At 39.4% G+C, this 17253-nt stretch overlaps 1 long non-coding RNA gene across 1 annotated transcript; it reads right to left on the bottom strand.

Moving 5' to 3' along the window:
- Positions 1-1983: 1983 nt before the first annotated feature.
- LOC143694790 (uncharacterized) lies at positions 1984-15748 on the bottom strand. The gene is made up of 3 exons (XR_013183508.1): positions 15293-15748; positions 12107-12253; positions 1984-7970 (listed from the first exon to the last, which is right to left on the bottom strand). It is a non-coding gene; the product is annotated as an uncharacterized LOC143694790 (long non-coding RNA).
- Positions 15749-17253: the final 1505 nt, after the last annotated feature.

Raw genomic sequence — 17253 nt, 5'->3', positions numbered from 1 at the left:
GGAAAACATCCCCTCCACATTCTACTGTTAGAAACAGGCTTTGCTGTCGCTAAAAGCTGTTTGCTGCAGAAAGGGATCTCTGCCCTGATCTTTGCTTCTGTGGCAAGAAGCTACATAGGTGAGCCTTCTCCACTCCTAAATACATTGTCATTATTGAGGGTGTCTGTCGGATCGCATCCTTTTCTTTTTCATCCATTTGTGTTCAACCTGGGCACAAAAACATCTTTTCCCCACTTGTACCCCTTGTACAAGCAAGTGGACAGGAAAAGTGGAATGTTTCCAAGTAAAGATGTTGCTGCCCACCAGGGTCAAGTATCTTTTCTCTCAAAGTGCAGGAATGGGAAGGTGACCATGGGAAAAATTACCCGGTACACTTAGCAGGTGGTTGGTTAAAGGCAGCAGAAGAAATGACGGTTTCACACATCAGAGAATCGTTATGGAATGTATTGCCATTGGATTTTGGAGAGGCAGGAAGAGAAAAAATAATTCAAAGGGAGATTAAAACAAGTTCACTGGCAGCCTGTACAGCTATCATATGCTAAAGCGTAGAGACAATATCTGGCTCAAGAAGCCTCCACATTCCTGGTTTCCCCGCAAACCACTGAAAAGTATCTCTGTAATTGCCTCGCTCTGCTTCTCTTTCTCTAAACCTCTGCTGCAGGCCACTGTCAGAAGAGGCGTGTTGGGCTGGCTGGCCTCTGGCTGTGACCCACTGCAGCAGTTCTCATGGCATTCGCTAAGGGGACGAGGCTATCGCGCCCCTCACACCGGCCACGGAAGCTGACAAGATGCAGAAAGGAGTGCAAACGGAGCCCTAATTAATAGTGATGCAAGAGCAGCTCTGCAGGCACTGTGCCTCCCCAAGACATGACAACTCCCAGGACTGGCACGGGAGTGATAGGGGCTCTACTCCATCCCTGGAGCGTGGCTTGTTGCTTGATGCCATAGTTTAGTACTAAGTATGCAAGTGCATTTTCAACATAGCTGATGGCAGAAATTGCACTTCTAAGCTGTCTGGTGGATTTATATGCTTAAAGGATTATGAATTACTGCAAACCAGTACCATTTGCAATGTTTTGCTTTCTCTTTTACAGATAAAATTACTTGAGGGCATATTTGATTGTATATGTAGTTAGAATAGGGGTTTGCTCTGGTTATTTTACATTTTCATTACAGTAAGTTAATGCAGAGGCAGACCTCAATCTACAGATTCATGCTAAACTTCAACAGTATTACTTAACTGAGTAAAGTTAAGTATATGAGTAGGTAAAGAGGTAAAGAATTAAGCACAGACCTCAATAAACAGGCATCTCTAAGAATGGAACCACACCACAAATAAACAAATCTGGTAGGATATAAACCACACCTAATCCTGCATGAATGGCAGCAATTGTTTGTGCCTGAGCACTCACACACAACCAGATTTGAACAAACAATTTCTGTGATAGGAAGCAGAATCTATTGTACATATTATCATCCAAGTAAATATGAAAAGACTGCCAACTTTGCTTGAATACGCCACCTGATCTCATTGGGAGTTTGAAAGATGTGAAATGCATTTGCACAGAGCTGCTCATTCTGGTGCTGATCTAGGAGGTGCTTGTAGCACGTATCTTGCCATGGAGGTATGAATGAGGAAGGAGCACAATATGAGCCAGACCACAGAGACTGAGACCAGAGATATGGGAGAATGCACAGAGACCTCTGTTCCACCTGCATTCCAGAGAGACTCAGACCTCAGACCTTATCTCAGGAATCAGTTGTCCAGTACCAACACCAACCCTGTGTGAAACTTTGTACCACAAGGAGGTATAAAGTCCAAAGGAGGGACTTTCACTCTTCTCTAGTTTTCACATTAGAACTAGCACAGGACATGCCTGCCCAGGTGGAGTGAGCAGTGCGGTGAGCAGGATGTGCTCCGGTGTGTCCACCATGGGTTAAGAACAAATGAAATGGACAAGTACAGCTCACACACATTTCCAATTGTTTTGAACAATTGCATTTATTTTCACTAAGGAAAAACCCACCCAAAACCACACAGAAGAGAAGGAGCCCTTCTAGACTCCCAGTAAGACCTTCATTATGAAGGTTCATAATGAACCATCAGGGTTCATTAAGGACCAAGTTTTTCCAAGTTACTATTTGCTACCTTTTGGAAAAGCTATTATGTGGGACTAGTGAGACAATTCTCACACAACAAGCACAAGGGAATATTTTGTCTAATTGTGAGCAAGCAGAGCCATAGAGAAGCATGGCTGGTAGCTATACCAGCTTTCTTTTTGTATTCCCAGGTAAGACCATCACCACTTCATTTGGCTGCTCAGACCAGCTGTACCTCTTTCCTGACCTGCAGAAGCCTCTGCCCAGCAGGTTCTGATTTTGTTTATTTCAGGCTGACAGCTTTTCAGAGTATCTGTGTCTCTTCAGCAGCCATTCATGCAGCTCTGTAAACAATTGCAGCATAAATAAGTAATGAGTTGTTATAGAGAAGACAGACTCTTTTTGGAGATGCATAATAATAAGACAAAAGGCAATGGACACCAGTTGCAACAAGGGAAATCTCAACTAGATTTAGGAAAAAAAAAGTCTGCATGGTGAAGAGTCAAGCACAGGATCAGGTAGCCTAGAAAGGATGTAGAACCTTAATCCTTGGAGATATTCAAATGCTCATGGACAAGGCCCTAAACAACCTGCTCTATTTTTGGAGACAGTCCTGCTAAAGTTGGGTATTGGACTAGAGACCTCCAAAGGTTCCTAAGTGATTCTATAATGCTCTTTCTAAGTGATTCTGTAATGCCAGTAAATCTGCATCAAATAAATGCACTTTTGCAATTAATCACCAAAGGAGACATTCTCTTATTAAAAAGAAAAAAAAGTTAATGGAACAAGTTGATGTCCTTTATAGAGTACAGAAAAGGCCATACAATTAGAGTGAACACCATTTTTAATGAGGAGAAGGAATCCTATTAACACACAGCTGCAATTACAAAGCATAATGGTGTTCTTCTGAGTGCCCAGGGTAAGGCTGTGCTGTAGTTATTTAGGCATGGAGGCATAATATGGGTGCATGGAAATTGCACTATACATGCAGAAAGGGTTTTGATTACTTTTGTGAAAGTAGGCATTCTTTTGCACATGTTCCCACCCCCAACCTAATATCCATTTGCTGCAGACAGCAGCTTCATGCTTTTCGTCACTGAAGTAGCCAAAAAGTTTGGCCATTAGGTAGAGAAAGCACTTTAAACACAGTCTGTCCAGATTATTCATACTTGAAGAATGTAAAATCAGAAAAAATAGTAAAGCAGCAGAATGTGTAATTTTCCTTCAGGTGTAATTTTCCTTCAGTGGTTATATTTCAGATAGAGCTTGGTCACTGACTCCCTATCCATTGTGTCTGGTCAAAACTGATTTAGATTTCTTCATAAACTACTGCGACTAACTTCCCTTTCATGATCCTGCAGTACTACTACTACTACAGTTTTTACCTTTCATCCCTCCTCCCTCACCTGACACATCATCTCCATTTTTTTATCTAAAAGCTTTCAGAACAGAGTGACAAGCACTGGTTCAAACCATTCCAGCCCAGGGAAGGAGCGGGAAGGTTGCAACCCCTGAGCAGAGTGTCTGCTCGCCATAGCAAAATCAGTGATGAGGAGGGAAATAAAGGAGAGATTTTCCATTGCTTTAAGAGGAATTTCTAGTTTGCTAGGAGCAGTCCCTGTTGATTAGATATAAAATGTAGATACTGAAAGACACTACATCCTAGTTCCAAAAACTGCAGGAGTTCTTAAGATGTAGAGTGCCACAAAAAGCAAGAACAAAAATCAAGGGTTTGTGCACAACTTACTTGCTAAATCTACAGCAACTGGGAGCACTGCCAGACCAAACTGCTCCAATGAAGAGAGGCATTTGCCACAACAAACATTCCACTCCACATCCTGGATCACACGGTTTTAAAAAGACATATTTGAGCAGCAAATAAAATGCAATGACGATATCAAATTTAACATCAGAGAGGAATCTTTTAGTGTCTGCCAGTCCTTTGAGTGTCAAATAGAGGGGGAAAAAATCAGAGAAGCTAAGACTCTGCTTTTTGCTTTCCACAGTTTATGATGAAATGACTTATTCAGAGGACAGATACTGTGAATATGTGAGCTGTGCTATGACCAGCTGGCCTATTTTGGATTTCAGCCTCAATACACAGATGGAAAGTATGTTTCTAGATTGCATGATTTCTTTCTCAAATCTGCTTTTTTTTTTTTTAATCAGCAATTACTGAGGTTACAGAGAAAGTGTGGCAGTTCCTTTGAAGCTTAAAGAGAGTTCAAAGATCATTCAAACACCATTTTCTGAATATTTTTCTGGAGTCTTGCACATTTTTTGTAACCCCACTGCTGAAATCTCAAACAGGTGACAGAAATTATATGTTGTTTCACAGTTTGCCCTATGGAAAAGGCATGAAAAAAAGTCAAACGATTTGACAGAGAAATATGAAAGCTACCATGTGTATTTGCTGTCTCTGTCAACATGAGCTGCATTCAGTTTGGGCATGAGTCTTTCATTATCAACACCTCAAGGAATATAAGGAACTGGAGGAAATAGAAAGTAGGACCGTTCTAGGTGCCTTGCAGCACTGCTAGAGTCAAGTTGTCAAAAGCAATCTCCCTTCCTTTGCAAGAGCAATTTGCATACAAAACTGCAGAGGCTGAATCAGTCCTCTCTTCTTGCTTAGAATGCTGCAAGGCAACATTTCTGGATTAACTTCCATTAATCATTCCTGCATCTCAGCTTTTTTCTTTCTTTTAAATCCATGCACAAAACCCCACAAACTGACTCAGACTGATGTCTCATTTCAGATTACAATTGCTCTATCAATGCCCTATTTAGGACCAGTATATTTTACTTTGATGTTTACAGGGACATATTATCAAGTAGGTCTAGTCCTTCCATAATGTACATAACTAAACCACAACTTAACCAGTATGCTTTATGTGATGGGAAAAGTAAAGGTTCCAGGCATACCCATACAGCCACATTTCTACTCTCCTTCCATCTACAGTTGAAAACTATGAAGCTTCTTAAAACCAGGAAACACAGCTTCCTAAAACCAAAGCACTATCTTTCCTAGGAGCCCTCTGCAAATCCCAAAGGTGACAATTGTCCCATAATCTGCATGTGAAGGAATCTGAAGCTCAAGATTTTATGTTTTCCCTGCTTAGGGAAGTCAAAGAGACAGCTCAGACCTCAGCAAATGAAGTCTAAGTCTGGTTATAAATAATTGCTTCTGTAACCACTTTGTTACAGTGGACAGGTAACAGTTATTAAAGCAGGATTTTATTCCAAAACCTGAAGGTGTACTAAAGGCAGTTACTTACTGGTGAAACAAGCACATAAATACCATGATTTTATTTTAGAAGGAGAAAAAATCCCCAGCAACTCCTGGACTTCCCCCATTCCCCCCCTCGCCACAAGCAAAGCTCTTTACAGCCATAGTATTTTTATTCACCCATAAACAAATCAGTGGTTTAGCTCTCTTCTTGTACTGACAGGAAATGGTCTTCTGTGACCTGGAAAACTCAGCAAGTTTCTGAGCAGAAACAACAGTATTTCTGGGTTGATTTCTTTACTTATTCTTTAAGAGAAGCTTACAAATGTATTTTTGCCGAAGACCTTGGCACTCTCTTCAAGAAAAAAACACACATGGTAAAAATCATATTTTTGGGAACCACGAAATCATCTCTATTTAGCTTCATAATAAACCATTTTCTCTTTCTTTACAGATTGACTGTAAGACAAAGAAACCTTGTGTGAGTAAACCTGTGCAGGAATGTTTTGCTATGCACCCTGTTCGTGTACTTTCACTGATCTATTACTGAGCAAAGTTAGCAACTGACCTGGAGAAAACAACAAAAAAAACCCACAATGCCATGCGATTGAAAATATATTCTTTATGTGCTCCACAATAATGTGTTGCAATATTCCCAAAATGGCAGCTTTGGACAGCTCTCTATGGAGGGGAAGACAATATAGTCATAGCCAAAAAACCCAAATATATTTGATTAAGTCATATACCAAAGTACCTTTCCTGTTCAATCAGATTCAACTCTGTTGAAATAATATGACAGAATTTTTGCCTCATGTAGATGCAAACAGGCGGTGTTCCAGATATCTCCACTGAGAATATCATTTTAAAACTAGGCAAATGAACAAAAAGAAAAGCCTCTTGAATAGTTTTAATTTTTTAGAATTTGTCAAGGCTGCTTACTGCTAGGCTATTCTCCCTGCAGCACTGTTTTGTTGGACAGAGAGCCCAAGTCCCCTGGTTTCTTCAAGCCTTGTGCCTTGTAAGCATTATGCCCTTAGAATGGGCAACAATACACAATTATTTGAAACGTCAGAACAAAACAAAACAATTGACATCTAGAGTATCAGGTATCAATTTCTCAAAGCAAGCCATTTGTAACTAAACCTTATAAGAGAAAGGTCAGAGGAAAATTATCTTTTACAGCATACAATGTGAGGAATTTTTCTTTAATTCATTCAGCTTTGTAATTCAAATATTCTTTAATTCATTTCAGAAGAGTTAAGAGAGCCCTACTATGAAGAGGAACAGTTTCTCTGAAGAGTAACTCTTCCATCAGATTCTTTTCCCCACACTATCTTAGAGACATATCTGTTCATTTTTATACTTTTAATTATTTTTAAGCTTCTCAGCAAAACATTTAGGAGTGCTAGAGGTATAATACTCTAATGATTTTTCCTAAAGTTAATCCAGTAACCCTAACGTTTTGAGGAGTATTAGAAGTCAAGGTAGACTGAGACAGGTTATATTTTCCTTATGAATCTTCAGCATATCTGCCTTAAAGTTTTGAGTCATCAATAAGCAAGAGAGCCCATTAATGGGCAGGACCCTATTTCTGAGTCCCCTTTGGTCAGGTACATAGAGGAGCAGTGCAGCATGTAAGAAAAATGAATAGATTCTCCTGGTTTCCAATACCTGTGTCAGTAGGTATTTGTGGTATTTCCCTTCCTAGGACTCAAGTACCAAGGAAGGATTTGAGTCAGTGTGTAATATTCATCCCAGGTCTGCAGTCTCCTGTGGACTTATAAGTAAGGTTAAATAAATGGAAATAAAAAGAGAAAAGGGACAAAGAAATTAAGCCAAGAGCACAAGACATACATTTCATACTGATGAAAGAGTGATTTGTGTCTGCTTTCATCTCTGTATAAGGTGCTTGGGAGCAGTGGTAAGTCACTGGGAAAGTCTTCAATATCAACTCTACCATTTCTCCATCCATGAAGAATAAAACTATTAGCGACATTTTAGTCTATTAGTCCTGCTGTCATCATACTGTAAATTAACCTGGAAATGATATGAACAGAGGTGGGCTTTTTTTTCCTGTGAAATAAATTTTAAAATACTTTAAAATATTCACTTTCCAGGTAGTTCTTTCATTTCTGGTAATTCAAACACGACAAAAACCTGACAACCAGCACTTGCAGAGTGCTTGAGCCTTAGAGCCTTAGAGCCCAGTAGGCTGGAAGACCCCCCTAGAATGTTCTGTGTGCATCACAGAACGCTGTGTACAAGCCAGATCGAGCTCCCAAGGGCTCCTTTTTGACTCTCACACCCACATGTCCCCATCCTCAGGCCGACGTGCTCCCAAGGGGCCGATCCCTTTCCCTGGCAGGGATACTCCAGCCCTGGAGCCGGCTGTCCCGTGCCAGTCAGAAGGTGGCACCATGGAGATGAGGATGTCCCCGGGCAGCTGGGCTCCTCCCCTCCTGGTTGGTGCCAGAGCAAATCAGTTACACAGTAATTTTCCTGTAGGATCATACAACACTAATCCTGGTTGCTGGTTGGATGCATTGTCAGCATGAAGGCTTCTCTCATCACGAAACAAAAGGAGGAAAATATGCTGTCACTGTATGCCTTTCAGTACTGGGTGTCCAAAATGAGTGACTTCATTCTCCATCATGTTGAGAACAAAAGTTGAAGAGATAAAAAAAAAAAGAGCATAGAGAAGGTAGAAACCAGGTCAGGTTAGTAAGAACAACCATAAAAAATAGTTTAAGTACATACAGTTAAAATTAGAAATGCCTATGTGAGATATGAGTAATATCTTGTATTTTCTGTGAACTATCAGTGCAAAGCAGATGATCAAAAAAGTTTCAGTCTGGTTGCTGGAGAATAATTAATGAAATGGGTAAATGAGACTGAGAACAGCAGCATGTTTCATTTCTTGTGTCTTTTTTTTTTCTTTTCTCTTCACAGCTGCAAGCCAATGGCTAACAGATCTGAGATAAAGACTGAAACAGGTTACTAGAGCAGGTTTGACAGAATATATTTGGCAGTTTTCAGATCAGCTATGCCAAAAAGCATCCACTCTGGACTACTCTGGGTCAGTTGGCTGTCACAAAAAGATTTATTATTAATTTTGAGAACCCAAAGAAGAGAGGGAAATGCCAGAAACTTAAAAATACAAATTCCTCATTTAATTTCTGAAGGAAGAAGGTGGTGGTAGCATGGTAGAAATCACAGACTTACCTTTGCTTCTGTTTTCAGAATAAAAATCTCATTCAAAAAGAAAAAGAAGGAAATGTGTTATCTTAGTGGTTAAGTAATTAATATTAATTTTGTAGATAGAATGATGAGTTGTGCTAAGAACAGATCTGCAGTAAATATCTCTTGGACCGCTTAGCATTCAATATTTTTATTAGAGATATAGAAGATGAAATGGAGAGCCTGCAAAGTTAAAAAACATGCAACACAAAGCTGGGAATTACTTCAAAAATGGAGAAATGCAGGCTTGGAATACAAACAATCTTGACAAAATGGAGGAACACCTAGAAAAAAAGACTGGCTGCAGTTCATTTAGAACAACCACAAGTATTGATATTGATTGGGAAGAAAAAGGGCACAAAAAATGGAGGGAGAATACCTGGCTAAGCAGGGGTTTGCAGAAATGGATCTGGGTATTATAGGAAATCACCAGTTGAATTATGTAAAAGGTAATGCTGGTCTGAAAATGGCAAATCATAAAAAGATAGCTATGAAGAAAAATTAAAATAATTGAACCTTTTGAGAGATTAAACATATTTAGCTATGGTTGAAAATGGATAGCAGTGGGGGTCTTCCAACTGAGAATGTGTGAACATATTTATTCTTAAAAGAAAACTCAAATAACAAGAGAAATATAAACAAACCAGGCCAAAATAGGATAAATGTATGATAGCAATTGTTAAGGGAATTTAACCAATGGCAATTTCATTCTAATGCTGTATATCAGAGGTTAATATCTGAGTAAAGATAGTTAAATTGGCTTTTTATTATTGAATTATAATCACTTGAGCAATTATAAAAACAGGTGTTGCTGATTGAAATAAATTATTCCTTCACCTGATCACTATACAGCTGATAAGAACTCAAGATTGCTGCACAAGTACTCTTTTATTTGTGCTGAAGCCTTCTTCAAAGGTGTTTATTAAGCCAAGATGCTCTGGAAAGAAACTCCACTGAAGGACAAGGACAAAGATTAAAATCTTCTAAGAAAGAGTGTGCAGGCTGTGGTGTCTGCAGATCTTGATTTGATCATTAAGTAGCCTTGATACTTAGTTGACTGTTGAAAATAAGTGTTTTCAATGTGTCTACAAGAATTTTCTCAGGCTTCTAGAGAAGCCTATCATTTAATCTTAAATCCTTCAGTCTATGAAGTTTGCAAGAGTACAGTGTAATACTATGTTTAATGCCTCAGCTAAACACAAGGTAAAGTAGTAGATAGTATGTATTTGGTTTAGCCTTAGCAATAAGATGCCTGGAAAAACACCAGGGGGTTCAGCAGAAATATTTTCCACCAGCAGCTGGAAAATAAGCTTGCCTGCAAACCCAGTGGATATAGCTGCTGCTCTAAAATGAAATACCAGTACATTGTATGAAGCAGCAGGCATTATGTGAAATACTTTAATGGGATTGATGTAATTCTATATGGGCTATAATAAGTAAAATGCCTACTTTGAGATGGTTTATCTGCCATGTAATGGGTGCCCATTCTGATTTTCTCTTTGACAGAAGATTCCCTGAACTTTTTTCTAAACTGGGGTGATTTGAAATTTTAATGTGGACTCTCAATCATTCTTTCTCATTGATCATTCCTCCATCCAACACAAAGTTTCACATATTTGTCTCACTATTGTAAGCAGTGTTATATCTCATGTTAGGCATCATTGACTCAGCAGGCTGTGTATTCTAAGTAAACTCATCTTTATATACTTCCGTGAAAGTCCAGTTTCCTCATTAATGCAGAAATCCTGTACTTTCTGTGGCATAAGCATGCGTGGAAGTCAGCAGTTTGATTCACTGTGTTGTGAAATTGAGATAAATACAGTATTTTGAGGTACTTAGACTTTTCAGCCTCTAAAATATAAGTCTAATTTTCACTCTGGCAAAATTTCCTTCCTATTTGATCCAATTAGTTTGCAGATGGAACAGCTGTCCCAGCTTCATCAAGTACAGAATTCATAATAGGGTTTGTACAAGTTTTTACAGGAAGTCAAATGCAGAGTTATAGTTGTGGTGCTTTTATTGTGTTGTTTCATTCTGCCTTTGCTCACTGTTGTTTGAGCAGTAGGACCTGAACATTTGCTCCAACTAAGGCTGTCATGGAGACAGTGCTAAGTTAGAGCTTAGCAAATGGTCTTAGCACAGTCTGTCTGTCCAGCTGCTTTGCCTTTTGTCACTGACAGAAAAACTTTCTCCAGAGGCTACCGTAAATTCCTTTCTGAGTTGATGATCCATGTTGCGCAAAGAAGATTTATGCTTTTGGTACAAGCCAAAATATTCACTGCCAGATGAAAAAGAATAAGACAGCCTCTACAGCAAAGTCTTTCCTCTGTTGAGAATTGCTCTGGGGCCTGTGTGTCATGAAGGGACCTTCCTGGTGGGTTTCTGAATTTCCTCTAACCCCACCTGTGCAAAGAGGCTCCCAGGAAGATGTAGGCAGCTACACACAGGTCTCCTAGAGAATCTTTTCCCGGTCCCCAAACAGCAGTGGAATCATTAATGATAAGTATTACTAGACTTACAAAGAATAAACCTCCTAAAAGCAAAGTTGGCTGATCTTGTGATGAGAAACACAAAATATGCAGGGAACAAAAATGTAGAAATAATTGACTGATATCAGCAAAACAATTGATGCTGTTTCACGACAACTTCATCAAAATCTGCAACTGCAGCACTGGCATGCAGAATAAAAACTCTTTCTGAAAATCCAAGAACATACATTTAAGGGCTTTTAATTCAACCAGCAAAAACTGTGCTTTAGATAACTCTTTAAAGCACCAGTAACTTCAAGAAGAATATAAACAAATCATTAATAGCAGGTACAATTTAGAACAGCTTCCAAAAGTAGCGAAATAATGCAATTTATAAGTGCAGTCAGTGTCTTAGTTACCTCAGAAAGGTTAAGATTTTTTCGAAGGCACTGACTTCTACAGATCAATTCTGGAAATCACTTTTAGCATAGTATACTGTGTATACACTATTTTTGATAGCTAAAAAATTTGAGCTGCTCTGGTTGCCTGGATGAAATTGTAAGTTTCTCTGTGATACCTGATTTAACATATATCATCAAGTAAAGTTTTTGGGTAAAATTACTCTATTGAATTCCTTTCATGCATTTCTCTTTAATCCAGTGAATTGGCTAGTAAAAATAAAACAACATGAACACCAATCTGAATCACATATTCATTGAAATATTTTGATTATCAAACAATTTCAATTATGTATCTCAAGGTTGAAAAAAGACAACTGCAATATCTGTGTGGAATTAGGGAAATCTGTCTCTACTTTTCAGAAGGGAAGAAAATGTCATTTCTGATACTACTCTGGCTAAAAATGAGAGAAGCTGAATAACAAAAGATGTGTTGAACCTTCAGAGAAATGTGGTGGTTTCCAGGCCACAATCTTTGAACCTCAAGCTGTCTATGACAATGAAGGACTTGCTCAGACTATCTTTGCTGGTTGATGTTTATTGCTACAATTTGATAAAATTACTTTTGATTTAATAAGGTTCAGTTTCAGGCAGATTCTGTGACCACCAATCTTTACCTCAGAATGTTCTAGCAGTGGGGTCCCAGCAGATGGCACATATCATCATCTTTCCATAGGACCCCTTCCATCTGGCCCCTTCCAGTGAATGACTGACTTTACCAGGTTCCGCTGCTTTATGTTAGTTCCCAAGAAGAATTGCCTGAGCTAGAAAAGTCAATAAGAGTTTTTCAGCTTAAAAACATTTTGCTTTATTATTGTTATTTTTATATCTTTAGATACAAAAATAGTCAGTGAAGTATTAAACTATTTAAAAAATTGAAAAGCCAGAGTACACTCTTTCATGAAAGAAAATTTTTGATGATTCAGGCCATGTAACAAACTACAGGTGACTTCTAAATTCTCTATTCTGTAAACAGTGTCACATGTGGAAAAAAGCAAACTTTGGCCATATCAGAGACTTAGATGTCCAATTCCAAAGTGTGGAAGAAAGCAAGAAGACTAAATCAGATGACTCTTGCAAATGGATACTAACGCTTCAGTGGGGAACTTCTCTTTAAATAAGTTTTGTTCTTCTCAACTCTTAGTTTTGAGGAAATTAAAGATGCCTCCTGCATATTTGGGCCTTGTAACTGTAGCTGAATCATTATACTATCTGAAGTACTACTGCAAGAGGGACATCTGTGTTTTTAAGAGCTAGTTAATGGGACAAAAGGCAACTACTTTTGGAGCTACACATTTCCTCACATATCCCCTTAATGCCACAACACAACATCCAGAATTCTTATTTGCTATTATATTTATAGAGAGTGATTCTCATCCCACAAAAATTTGCATGTCATGTTTGGTTAGGGATAGTCTGAAGTTCCTTTTGTGGCCATGGTTTCCAGGGCCAGCTGTCCAAAGCTACAGCCTGAGTCACGGCAATCTGCATGGGTAAAATGCAAAAAATCCAGAAAAAGAATATTTAAATTTCAGGGCTGACCTGTGATCACTGAGCTACCAGACTTTTCTCCATATGAATATATGACTTTAGAAAAAGTCTCATCATAGTAAAACTCACATTTTGTTTGGTGTCCACTTAGGGAAGTTATTCAGCTTTATAAGCACCATTTAAAACAATCTAAAAAAAATTCCTCAAAACAACTGGTTTTGTAACTTCTTGATGTTTCAATTTATTAAAGTGAGGATAAATATGGTATTATAATCATTACCAAGCATGGTATACCATAAATATGGTATCGTAATCATTACCAAGCATATCTTTCATAACAAATCACAGACATTTTTCTAATATTTGAGCAGCTTATCTGTCAGAGCTCTGAGTGTACCAATAGGCCTCAATGGCGCTGTCCAGCCTGGCCTGAAACTTTCATCAGCATCCTCAGCCCATGGGCTAAAGAGCTCCATCTAAACTCAAGCCCTGTTCTTCATTCCTTCCACAGGCACAGCTGACTCCAGGATAGACCCTGGACCATGCTGCAGCCTTGTTTCTGGTTGTGTCTCCTGCGTGGATGCGGTTCAGGTTTTGCTGTACATGTGCCTGTCCATGAACCTGTTATCAGCACTCTGCTCAGCCAGGCCAGGCACTGCAGGACTGCACTGTGCTCACTACAGGGGGCCACCATCACCCTCGCATTTTGCCTTTTCCTCCCTTGTGGTGCAGCCTTGCTCTTTTGCATTTCTTTTTGAAGGGAGAAGGGCTTTCCCTGCCAGGCCAAACCCTGGTGAGCTGCCCTGTGTATGCCTCTTGCCTTCAGGGCTCCTCAGCAACCTGGGTGCCAGCAGCAGCCCCAGACCAGCCCTGCTCACCCTGGGTCCCGGTTCTGGCCAGGAGAGAGCCCATTTTTGCAGGAAGGGGCATGGCTAGGACCTGAAGGCTGTTCTGTGCCACCTGATTACCAGAGGTGGGAAGGAGGGAGTCTCTTCTGGTTGAGTAAGCGTGGCAGAAGGAGCGCTGGGCTGCTGCCGGTTCCGAGTCGGGGGTAGCAGCTGGGTAGGCCCAGTTCTGAGCCAGAAGGAGAGTTTGGGTGGCACCAGTGGTCAGGCCGGGCTCTGCAGGGAGCATTTGGCATGTGAATCACTCTCTTCTGTACCCTTTAGTTACTAATACTGGTACTAGTTATCCCTTTTCTTATCTCATTGCTATTTTCTGTAAACTGCTCTTACCTCAAGTAATCTGTTTCCATCTGATCTTCACCTTTTGTGCCTCTAATTCCCCTCTCCAGCCTGATGCAGAGGGGAGAGGGAAGGGGACAAAAAAAGTAACACATGGTTGGGAGAGGCTCAGTGGGAGCACTAAACTGGAGATTAGCATTCCTAAACCACAACACCCTTCCTGGACACTGTGGGATGGGAGCTCAGACAGGGGCTGAAGGGCCCAGGCAGGTTCTGGGGTGCCAGGGCCTGGGGCAGGGGTGTGCTGGGAACCCTCCAGGACATCAGTGGCCCTGCCAATTATGCATCTCCATGACAAGGGTTTTGGTTCCTGTGCAGGACAACTTTGGCTGTCCAAAGTCTGCTGCCAATGTAAATGTGAGACAATATAACTATTTTTCTCATCCATGAGAACCAGCCACAGCACTTAATGGCCATACCTGTGTCCTGCCTTGTAGGTTTCTACAACTGTTTTCCCATTTTAGCCTAAAGTGTTTTCAGTTAGCAGATAACAGCAGGATGGAGACCATGACATTGCAGGGGAAAAGTAACCAAACTGTTCACTTTTGATATCATTCTCTGTGGCTGCTGTTAATCAGTGGAAAAAGAGCGGAGTAATTGGGGTTGATGGACTGCAGATACAGGAAAAGGACATATTCAGGATACATACATTGTTTTTCCACTGTGTTTTATCACCAGACTGCTTCATTACACAGCCAAACTTAGCTGTCACTATCAGAATTAATGATGGTGATGTAATTTGAAACATACAAATATTTTAAATTTGATTGATCAATAGTAGTATTGTCTGGTTAAGAGATGCATTGTAAAAAAAAATGCCACATGGAGCTTTTGTTTCCCAAGAGAATTAAATTCTTTTAGTAGCTCTATATACTCTAAAATATAGTTTTCAGCTCTTTTTCTTAAGGAAAGTATTTGAATTACTAATATTTTTATTTTAAATTTGACGATATATAATGTGTCCATTTACAAAAAATACAAATACAAATATTAGGAATTACAAATATTAGGCAATTACAAATGCAAATTTTAAGTCTTTTGCCATGATCCAGTTACACACAAGCTCACCTTTTTCTCTGCCAGGGGACCCATATCTCCATCACTCTTGGAAAGTGCCAATATCCAGAAGCTTCACGGAACATGCTGCAATTCTGAACTTAGAGCTAGTTATTAGCTGCAGTCTTTTCCCCTCACAGCTTTATCAACACAGTGCAATACACACCATGATAACTTACGATTGCTGAGGGCTAATTAAAAGGCACTGATATTTCTAGTGACAGACTAGATTAGTTTCTCCTTTTCCTATCAATAGATTATTTTTGCGAGAGGCAGGAATATGGCCATGATAGGTAGATATCATACCCTTACTTGTTAAAAAACTTTACATCTTACTTATTTCTCAGCAAAGGATTTCTCAGTAAAAAGCCTCTCATTTGTAAAATAGCAAGCAATGCATTACATTTGCCTCACAGGGAGAAAAGGTGCAGAGCTATTTATTCTGCTGATTTGAGTCATATTATAACTGAGTATGATAGGGCTGGGCTCTAATTTTTTTTTAAACAATGAGCAATGGATTAGAGGCTTGCTTAGCTATTCTTCATTCATTAACACTGTAACTGTCGAATGCTCTGTGCTTAACAGAATCCGATAATTGCAGATAGCATTAGTTCTGCATCTTTGGAGAACAGCCAGCACAGATTCTAATGAAATAAGCCGACCATGCATCGGGGGATTTAGGAAGTACTGCTATGCTGCCTACAATGACATTTTATTACTGATTAAATAATCTCTGAATCTGACTGTTCTGCAGGATTTTGCAACCTTACAGTAGCTAGATTCAAATACTTTATGAAAAAAGAATAATGCGATTCTCAGTGGGTCTAATCTTTCATAAATAGAGTCAAGTTGTTCAAAACCAGAAGCTCATTAGCTAGCTCATTGCAAATTGTATTAATGCTGGAATCAAGCTGTATACGCAAAGAGTTTTTGAAAGCTTGCCTCTAAAGTAAATACATTCAGGCATATGCACTTTGGAAATTAGTATATTCATTCAGTAATAGGAACAATGTTTCATGTTTGTGCTTCATAGTGGGTTGATTTTTTTGAAGGTTTCTGATTGGAATTTTAGGCTGGAATCTTGGCTTTTTGAAAGACTCATCCTCCCTATAAGCCTCACTTCTATTATATCTCTAAAGCACCACAGCAACCACAGCATTTCTGCTCTTTGTCCAAAGTTTTACACTGTATGTCCAAATCAGGCAGCTCAATCCTTTAAGAGAGGATGCCACAGTCAGAGACTTTTCTGTAAAACAACAGAGATTGTAGCACCGTTCTACAGAGCCTATAGCAGGCCACCATCCATCCATCCAGCTACTGCAGATGCCTCCACTCAAGAAATGCAGTTCTATAAATCAATAGTAAGAAAAGAACTGCAGGAAAATGTACGATGTCAGTATCACTAAATAAATTAATTGTTCACATAAATTTTATTCATGCAGTTTAAAAATCAGTCTTGCTATCATATGGACTCATGCACTGCTGTGCTCAAGAAGTATCAGATGTTTTCAACAGCATAGCTCTCAAGAACAACAACATATATTTTACTCCAGGGGAAATACAGTCCATGGTATTAGTGTTACATTTCAATTTACTAACAATTCCTTTGACTTCCATGAGACCTGTCATTTTGAAAGTGTCTCCGTAAGACCAGGAACTGTGATGAAAGGCCTAGTGTGCACATGGGGTAAAATGTTCAGAGTTTCTTGCAAATAAACTGGCACAGGACTTGGCAGATCATATTCTTTGACTTTTAAAATAAATTCTTGTATATACTTGAATGCTATATTTGTCCTGGTTTGGGACAGATTTTGGGAGGAAACCGAGGACAACACTGTTTTAGGGATGCAGTGAAAAAAGTTGAGTTTTAGTGACCCTGACTGATTTGTAAGTCTCGATGCAGATGAAATGCAATCTATCATCAGGAAACACAGCATTATTTAAGATGTTTGGGAGGAATTTTACTGTATTCA

Source organism: Agelaius phoeniceus, chromosome 1, assembly GCF_051311805.1.
Source record: "Agelaius phoeniceus isolate bAgePho1 chromosome 1, bAgePho1.hap1, whole genome shotgun sequence".
Lineage (NCBI taxonomy): Eukaryota > Metazoa > Chordata > Aves > Passeriformes > Icteridae > Agelaius > Agelaius phoeniceus.
Note: the sequence above shows the minus strand (reverse complement) of the source record. Positions and strands in the feature narration are given on the sequence as shown.